Raw genomic sequence first — 8,744 nt, 5'->3', positions numbered from 1 at the left:
AAAAGGGTCTTGGATGAAATGTCATGGAGATAGGTGGGACTAGTAGCTGACCCTCCTGGAGGACTCAAGCAGGATGCAGACAGGAGCTGATCGGTCATTCAATAGACAAGCACTGAGTGACGTACAGAAATGAATTGGGGTGGGGGTGAGGCAAGTGCATGAACATCTCTAGAAGGGGGAGGGTATATGTGGGAAAGCCAAGGAACAAGCGAATCAGTCCCCACCCAGGGTTTCACCTCCCCTTGTCCAGACTTGTGGGTTCCTAACAGACACGGTCACCTGGAGTGTGGGGCAGGGACTGATCCGGGGCATCGCCCTTAATCTGCTTTCTGGGCTTTTCTAAGGGAGAAAACCATTAGAGCAGTTTTTCAACTCTCTCCCCCCAGACGGGGTTCCATCTGGGATAAGAACCAATGCTTAAAAAAAAATGACTTCGGGCTTCCCTGGTGGCGCAGTGGTTAAGAATCCGCCTGCCAATGCAGGGGACACGGGTTCGAGCTCTGGTCCGGGAAGATCCCACATGCCGCGGAGCAACTAAGCCCGTGAGCCACAACTACTGAGCCTGCACTCTAGAGCCTGCGAGCCACAACTACTGAGCCCGCGAGCCACAACTACTGAAGCCCGCGTGCCTAGAGCCCGTGCTCCACAAACAAGAGAAGTCACTGCAATGAGAAGTCCATGAACCACAACGATGAGTAGGTGCGCAACAAGGAAGACCCAATGCAGCCAAAAATAAATAAATTTAAAAAAAAAAAGACTTTTGTCTTTGCAACCTAGTTTTGGGAGCTGAATTCATCTCTGAGGCTGCTTTAACGGGCCTTTGCTTTTGCAGAGGGAAAACCAGAGCTGAGTCCTAAGGGGAGAGGATGTGACAAATCAGAGCCGAGTGCTCTGTTGCATTAGGAGAAAGCGTCATCCCCAGGGGCTTGGTGTATCTCTGAGGAGTGTATCAGCTCTTCATTTCAGAGGCTGGGGGAGAAAGAGCCCTGGGTCCACATCTGGGGTGGGGGCTGGGAGGCAATGATGACCTGAAGGAGCAGAGCCATGAGGAGAAGAGAGGACCAGGTGGTACTCGGAGCTGTGGTCTGAGCTCAGCCAAATGAGGAGGCTGGGCTCCTGCTGCCATTGGGGGCTTGAATGATGGGTCTTTGGATTTTTAGGGATGAGGACACGGTGGAAAAGAGACCTTGAGACACAGATCACACGCCTATTTCACACACGTGCATGCACACACACACAATACAAAATACTGCTGGGGGATGTATACATACTTTATGGATGCCCTTTTGAACCCCATCCTGTAACTGGAAGATTTCCCACATTGTGGGTCCTGCCTCCCCAAGGTCACAGGCTGATGCTGGCTTTCTCAGCTCCGTTGCAGCAAGGCATGTATCCTAGGCTTAGCCAATCAGACACCCCATGACAGACTTGGCCTCCAGGAGAGGACATGAGGGAGCTGGCGCTGCACAGAATCCATTTGGGGTGAGGGGTTTCCGGCACCCGGTGGCCAGCACCAACAGTGTGAGCAGAGCACGAAGTCTGTGCCCTGAGGTCCAGCCCCCAGACTGGGAAGTCTCCAAAACCAATTCTCTGCCCTCCTACCCCCCACCTCGGAGATCCTGCAAGTTACATAACGCCTTTTCTGCTTAATGCAGCAGAGCGGGTTTTTATGTGAATTTTGCTCCTCCTGTGCTAACATTTTTCTTAACCTCAGAGCCCTCTGACCTGGTGTCATCAGAGTCCCAACTCCCTGGAAAAACAGCAGCCTTAACTGAGCATTGTTTGAGGGCAGGCACCAGGTCCTTCCTTTCTATAACCACTGCAGGAACAAGGCTGTGAGGCCTGGCTAACTTTCTCCTAGTTTACTTTCCCTCTCTCCAAGCTGCATTGCAAAATCAGCCACCTCTGTCTTGCCAGCCACTTCACCTCCCCTTTCTCCTCCTCTCTCGAAGCTCCTGCTGTTTCTAACAATTTGCCAACTGAACGTTTTTCCAGGGCCTGGCATCACCTGGCATTGAGTGGGGACCCTGATGGTGTGAGGATGTGAGAAGGGGGGGGGGGCGGGACCTGCTGCCGAAGCCTCTGCCGGACCGTAAAGTAAGAAAGAACAACTCCAGGTTGAAGTGGCTGACAGTGCTTTCTCTTTTCTCATACTTAGGAATCTATTCTCTATATTTTTATGCATGGAGCAGTCTTCTTCTTTCTTTTGCAGGGGAGAGGGACTGAGGGGGATGAGATTTTTCTGAATTCAGTCTTTCCTAACTTGTTAAAAATAATAGGTGGCATTTACTGCCCTCCTATGGGACAAGCACTTGACATGACTGACTCTGTAAATCTCAGAAAACCCCGTGTGGGAGGTGAGCAGCCCTTTACTATTAATGTCCCCATCTTACAGCTAAGAAAACTGACACCCAAGAGTATATTGTCAGAAATCTTGGTTGGGAACCCCACTCAAAATTAAACAAACTGGGACTTCCCTGGTGGTCCAGTGCTAAAGAATCCGCCTTACAATGCAGGGGAGGCGGGTTTGATCCCTGGTCGGGAAACTAAGATCCCACATCCCGTGGGGCAACTAAGCTCGTGCGCCACAACTACTGAGCTCACATGCCTCAACAAGAGAGGCTGCATGCCGCAAACTACAGAGCCCACGCGCTCTGGACCCCACGCACCACAACTAGAGAGAAGCCCGCGTGCCACAACGAAAGAGCCGACGTGCTGCAACTAAGATCCGACGCAGCCAAAAAATAAAGAAAATAAACAAATTAAATAAATATTTTTAAAAATTGTCTGCATACTCTTTAAAAAAAATTAAACAAAAAAAAAAAGAAGAAGGAGGAAGAGGAGGGGAAGGGGAAGGGGGAAAAGAAAGTGGAAAAGCCATGTTCTGGCTCAGGTAAGCAAAAAGGCCAGTAGGTGGATCTGGCTTTAGACACACAGGATCCAGGAACACAAACAACTTGTTTGAGCTTCTGTCAGCCTCTTGATTCTCTTCTCTCAACTGGCTCTGTTTCAGGCAGCTCATCCCCTAGCGGGAGCACAGAGGCCACAGTAGCTCTTGCCCACTTCCTACAAACTCAGAAAACTCTTTTCGAACTCCTTTGGCAGAATTCCCAACGATGGCTCTCATTGGCTGGGTTGGGGTTACATGTCCATCCCTGGATCTGGACCAAGTCTGGGAAAGGGCAGGTTCTGCAGAGAAAAGTCAAAATGCTGAGACCAGAGAGATGGAGAAGGGATTCTGGGTAGGCTAAAGCCACAGGGGTCGGGGGTCCACAACATGAAAAGTGTATGTGCCAGTTCAAAGCCAGGTGTGACTTCAGCATCTGCTGTGACTTTATCTGAGGTCCACGAATGGCCCAGGAGATCTGGGCTCTAGTGCTGGTTTCATCACTAACAGCTGTGTTGACCTTGCAGACTTATCACTTAGACCCTCATTTTCTCTTTTACAAAACAGAAATAATAATTCCTGTCCAATCTCCTTCGTTGAATTGTTGTAGAAATCAAATTAGACCTTGAATTAAAAAGCACTTTGGGGCTTCCCTGGTGGCGCAGTGGTTGAGAGTCCGCCTGCCGATGCAGGGGATGCGGGTTCGTGACCCGATCTGGGAAGATCCCACATGCCGCGGAGCGGCTGGGCCAGCGCGTCCGGAGCTTGTGCTCTGCAAGAGGAGAGGCCACAACAGTGAGAGGCCCGCGTACCTCAAAAAAAAAAAAAAAGGACTTTGAAGAGTCAAATATAAGGTATTATATTATTCCTATGTATACCTTCCATTTGGTTTGTTGAAACTAGCTTAAAATCCTCTATATTTTCCTAATTCCCTTTCTGATTTTCCTTTCTAAAAATTCATTACAGAAGTAATACATACTATAAACTATTTTAAAATATAAGGAAGAAAAAAATAAAATAAAGGAAAAATAACCTATAATCCCCCCATCCTTAAATAACTTTTATTAACATTTTGGGATTATTTCTTCTTGTCTCTTTTTCTGTGTGTATGGATACATGTATGTTTTTTTGTAATATAGATGGCATATATAATACGGTTTTAAAATCTGCTTTTTCCTATAAATCATGTTGTGAACATTTTACATGACATTAAATCGTTTTCTATAACATCAATTTAATGGCAGAATGGTCTTTCATTGTTTAACAAAACACCTCTTGTTAGACATTTGGATTGTTTCTAATCTTTCCCTGTTAGCAAAAATACTACAGGACACATCCTAACTATTTCTCCACATTCATTACCATGTCCTTAGGAAATTTTCTAGATATGGAATTTCTGGGTCAAATATTTTGCAAAACTCTAAAGCTTTTGGCATCTATTGCATACCCAGAAATTCTGCACCAAATTATACTCCCATAAGTGGTAGATACATGCCCATTCCTGCATCAGCTATTTTAGTTGGTGTTTTAAAAACTCTAACAGGGACTTTCCTGGTGGTGCAGTGGTTAAGAAGCTGCCTGCCAATGCAGGGGACATGGGTTTGAGCCCTGGTCTGGGAAGATCCCACATGCTGCACAGCAACTAAGCCCCAGTTCCACAACTACTGAGATTGTACTCTAGAGCCCGCAAGCCACAACTACTGAGCCCGCGTGCCTAGAGCCCGTGCTCCGCAGCAAGAGAAGCCATCGCACTAGGAAGACCACACACCGCAACAAAGAGTAGCCCCCACTAGCCACAACTAGAGAAAAAATAAATAAATTAATTAATTAAAAGACTTAATTTTAAAAAAAGAATTAATTAAAAAAAAACTCTAACAACTTTGATATCCTTTTTCCTTTTAAATTTAGACCCATGATTCTTTCCTCCTGATTACTTTCTGCTGGTGGAGCCTCTGTCTTCTCTTTCCTGCCTTGAAGTGCCAAAGAGTTCTGAGCATCAGCAGTTTAGGAAAAATCTATAAAGTGTGAAAGGCTAGGTAGGAGTCAGAAGACCAAAGTCCACACTCCACGCCCACATTTAGAAGCTGTGTGACTTTTGGTAAGTCACTTAATTTCACTGAGTGACAGTGTCCATGTCTGTTAAATAGAGATCTAGTCCTGTCCCGGTCTGCCTGCCTGCCAGGCTACGAAAAAGCACATGAGAGGTGGATGTAAAAATCCTTTCTAAGAGATTAGCACCCACACACACGCCAGGGACACTTTGCATTTGCTCACTTAGCTTTGTCCACCGTGATAATCGGTCTCCCAAATGGCCCCGAGGAAGGATGCTTCCCGGTATTCATTCCCTTGCATGCAGTCCCCTCTCCTTGAATCTATGCTGGTCCTGTGTCCCATTTTTAACTAGCAGAATGCAAAGGAAGTGACACTGTGTGACTTTCAAAGCTGGACCATCTGACTGAAACTGTAGGAGAGACTCCAACAGAGAACAACCTTACTGGTCCCATCAATCCACAAAACCATGATAGGTAGTAATATGTTTTTGTTTTAAGGCACTAGGTTTGGGGCTGTATTGTTACACTGTAATGGATAAGCAAACACCTGCCAAATTTTCTTCTAGTACCCTGAATCCGGGAGCAGGTCTGAAGCTTAATGGTTAGGACTTCCCTGGTGGCACAGTGGTTGCGAGTCTGCCTGCCATTGCAGGGGACATGGGTTTGATCTCTGGTCCGGGAAGATCACACATGCCGTGGAGCAACTAAGCCTGTGTGCCACAACTACCGAGCCTGCGCTCTAGGGCCCACAAGCCACAACTACTGAGCTCACGTGCTGCAACTACTGAAGCCTGTGTGCCTAGAGTCTGTGCTCCACAACAAGAGAAGCCACCGCAATGAGAAGCATGTGCACCGCAACGAAGAGTAGCCCCCGCTCGCCGCAACTAGAGAAAGCAACGAAGATCCAACGCAGCCAAAAAAAAAATAAAATAAAATAAATTTTTAAAAAAATTAAATTAAAAAAATAAAGCTTAATGGTTAAAAGTTGTCGTCTTGGGAACCAGACAGTTTTTTGCCACCCCCCTCTATGATATTAGGTAAATTATTAAACTCTCTGAGCCTTGCTATACCAATCGGTAAAATGGGCATGATAATAGTACCTGCCTCATGGCACTGCTGAGAGGATCAAATTAGACAATGCATATAAAGCCCTTAGCATGTAGTCCTCAATACATTTCAACTATAATGGTGGTGATAATCCCTGCTGATAAAGTGCCTCATTTATTTGGCTCCTTTATTTAAATTTCTTAGAAAGTGTATATCAAACTACCCTAAATTTTTTACTCCCTGCCTCGGCCATCATCACTGTGACACCTCCTCTGGGCATGCAAGGGACTCTCAACACTTCCAGCCTTGGAGATGTAGTACTGGTTAAAATTCCAAGGCCAGACTTAAGATATTCTAAGTGGGTTTCCAAAAGTGAGTTTCCTTAAAGAGATGTTTTACATATGTTGATGTCACTGATCAAATATTTACTTGATTTACGGCCACATTCTTGAAGTTTTCTGTATGATCTCTTTTGCACCCATGTTTATTTAAAGGTTGAATCATACTTCTTATTCCTCAATGTCTCTATACTAAAAATTCTGAAGATAAGAGCCAGGTATTTCTTAAAGACAGTCATATGGTTGAAATCATTGTTTCTAATAGACCCTCATTCACTTGCTCTAAAAACATCTATTGAGCACCTACTATGTGACAGACCCTGGCGAGGCATGAGAGATGGAAAGGGAAGACAACCTCTGGCCTTCAGAATCTTACAGTCTGTTGGGGTTGGTGTGGATTGGGGGAGAGAGTGACAGGCAAAGGAAAAATTATTATACTACTGAGAGGAAAAGGCTGTGGAAGAGGGAGGTGTAAGAAATCATGGAATCTCACAGAAGAACATTCCCTGCCGTATCTTTAACCAGGCTTCCTGGCCTGGTGAGGGAGCAGATGGGAGTGGTAGACTCCCGCCCAGGAGCCACTCCTCTCATCTCTTCTCCTACATCTAAGGGTGGCCATTGAGACAGGAGGGAAAGGGGCAGGGCACAACCTTTAAAAAAAATGACCCAGCCAATGAGGACACGACATAAACCGGTTAGAACCGATTAGACCCAAGATGGTGGAAGATTCGACTTCCAGTAGCCTTTGAGCCTCATTATACGCTCACTGTAATACATTAGCATACTAAATGACACACCCACAGGTGCCTCTACAGGTCCGACAGGTCCAATGCCAACCAGAAAAGGCCAAAAAGTGGGCAGTGGCCCAATTCCTGGAAATTCCCGCCCCTTCTCCAAGATAGCTGGAATAATCCTGCTTCTTGTTAGCCTGTGAAATTACCCAGCCCATAAAAAACGAGCCACCCCATGCCCCTGGCTGCTCCCACCTCCCGAGCCAGTCCACACTCTCTCTGTGGAGTGTGTTCCTCCCAGGGCCACGCTCCCCTCCTGAGACAGACGCACTCTGCCTGTGGGAATGTGTTACCTCTCTCAATAATCCTGGTTTCCCTTTGCTATAGCTCACTCGTGAATTCTTTCATGTGCCAAGCCAAGGACCCTCACTCGGCGCCCGTCCCAGGAACTCACCCGAGACCTGAGACATGACCATCCTCTCACGCCCCATTTTCCTGCAACCTCTTCACAGAGTATATTAATAAATCTACTTCTTACCTATCACTTTGCCTCAGCTGAATTCCTTCTGCGCCGAGACATAAAGAATCTGAGCTTTGGTAAGTACTGAGACGAGTTGTGCAGTTTCGGTTAGAAGATTGTGGGCTCAGGTCGCATGTGAGGTGTGCGGTTTCACCATGAATGGCACACAATTCTAATCGTTCTTCACACTGTTTTGCTGGGACGATTGTCCTTCCCAGCCACCTTGCAGGAAGTGCGGCAGAGGAACCAAGATCTGACCAATAGGAATGTAAGCAGAATACATCACTTCCGGTCTGGGGCAGTTATTAGATGGTGCCGCCACTTTCGTCTCTCTTGCCCAGCTGCCTTGACCTTGGAGGCCTAGTGTTCCAGGTGGTGTAACTATAAAATGAAGGAGTGGGAGTTCCCCGGCGGTCCAGTGGTTAGGACTTGGCACTTTCACTGCCGTGGCCCGGGTTCAATCCCTGATTGAGGAATTAAGATCCCACATGCGGCACGGCCAAAAAAAAAAAAGAAAAAAGGAGGGCCCGCAGATCCCCAAAATTGTGAGATGAGCAAGAAAGAAACCAATAATGTGTTAAGCCACTGAGATTTCAGGGCTACTTGGTACCGGAGCCTAGCCTGGCTCATTCTAATGCACTGTAATCCAGTTCTAGTCAATGAAATCCAAGGCATGTATACTGCGGAGTTTCTGGATGGATACTTCCACTTCCAATAAATTTCCTTTTATTGGATACAAGGAGAGAGACATATAAGTAGTGCTCATTCATTACCCTGGCTAGCTGTCGGCTTCTTGGTTTTGAAAAGTCTCATTAGATTGTGATGCTGGGAACCGCAGCAGCCATTATGTGAGCAGGAATAGGGACCAAGAGAATTATAGAGATGACAACAGCCCAGAGCCTTAACATTGTGAAATTGCTGATCTAAGGTAGGATTGTTTGATTCCAGACTTTTTAAAAAAATTAATTATTTATTTATTGGCTGTGTTGGGTCTTCGTTGCTGCACATGGGCTTTCTCTAGTTGTGGTGAGCACAGGGGCAGCTACTCTTCGTTGCGCTGCACGGGCTTCTTATTGTGGTGGCTTCTTTTGTTGCGGAGCACCGGCTCCAGGCACGTGGGCTTCAGTACTTGCGGCACACGGGCTCTAGAGCACAGGCTCAGTAGTTGTG

Source organism: Physeter macrocephalus, chromosome 20 (assembly GCF_002837175.3).
Source record: "Physeter macrocephalus isolate SW-GA chromosome 20, ASM283717v5, whole genome shotgun sequence".
Classification (NCBI taxonomy): Eukaryota; Metazoa; Chordata; class Mammalia; order Artiodactyla; family Physeteridae; genus Physeter; species Physeter macrocephalus.
Note: the sequence above shows the minus strand (reverse complement) of the source record.